This window comes from Cariama cristata, unplaced genomic scaffold (assembly GCF_000690535.1).
Source record: "Cariama cristata isolate BGI_N322 unplaced genomic scaffold, ASM69053v1 scaffold16334, whole genome shotgun sequence".
Taxonomy (NCBI): Eukaryota; Metazoa; Chordata; class Aves; order Cariamiformes; family Cariamidae; genus Cariama; species Cariama cristata.
Genome location: NW_009613663.1, coordinates 32,612 through 33,577, shown reverse-complemented (window position 1 = coordinate 33,577; position 966 = coordinate 32,612). Strand labels below are relative to the sequence as shown.

At 47.8% G+C, this 966-nt stretch overlaps 1 protein-coding gene across 1 annotated transcript in view; it reads right to left on the bottom strand.

The window, feature by feature from the left end:
* The window catches only part of LOC104160873 (inactive serine protease PAMR1-like), a gene marked incomplete at both ends in the record, with an annotated part of 30,454 nt that overhangs the window by 1,023 nt on the left and 28,465 nt on the right, over positions 1-966 (bottom strand). The window lies entirely within an intron of this gene.

Here is a 966-nt window from a genome sequence, read left to right as displayed (position 1 = left end):
AAATTAATTTCCCTTGAGATTTCTGGTACTGCCTGCATCCAGAAAAGCTATAAGAATGTTTTTTCACATGGCAATTCCATTTTTGATCACAGAGAAACATAGACTGCCTCCGTCATATGCAATCTGTGAGGCAATACATAACAGCACTCAAGGAAAGTGAAGTTATTAAGAACAAGAACAATGGCAAGTTTCTTGTATTTTGGAAGAAGGATGAGAGCTGCTGTGGTCATGCTTAGGCTGCCAGGGTCCTATTCCCCGCTCACATGTGACCTTGCAATATTGCATAAACCACACTTTGCCTCACTATTAATCTGTGAAATAGAGATCCTACTTCAAGGGATAAAAACCATCCACGAATGTGAGATGCTGTCATGATGCTATGGAGGTGGGGGCATGTATAAGCTTTCATACAGCCGGTGTTAATATCTGAAACATTTAGCCTAAAAAGACCTGTGTTCAAAAGTGAATTGAGAAATTTATGCAAGAAAAATCCCCTGATGGATACTAAAGCCTCCTGACGGCTTCTCAGGGCCATCTCTACAGCCAACATGCACCAGTACAGGCTGGGGGTTGACCTGCTGGAGAGCAGCTCGGTGGAGAAGGACCTGGGAGTCCTGGGGGACAACAAGTTGCCCAGGAGCCAGCAATGTGCCCTCATGGCCAAGAAGGCCAATGGTATCTTGGGGTGCATGAGGAAGAGTCTGGCCAGCAGGTCGAGGGAGGTTCTCCTTCCCCTCTACTCTGTCCTGATGAGGCCACATCTGGGGTACTGTGTCCAGTTCTGGGCTCCCCAGTTCAAGAAAGACAAGGAACTACTGGAGAGAGCCCAGTGCAGGGCAAGGAAGATGACGAGCGGACTGCAGCATCTCCCTGATGAGGAAGGGCTGAGGGAACTGGGTCTGTTCAGCCTGGAGAAGGGAAGACTGAGAGGGGATCTCATCAATGCTTACAAATACCTTAAGGGTG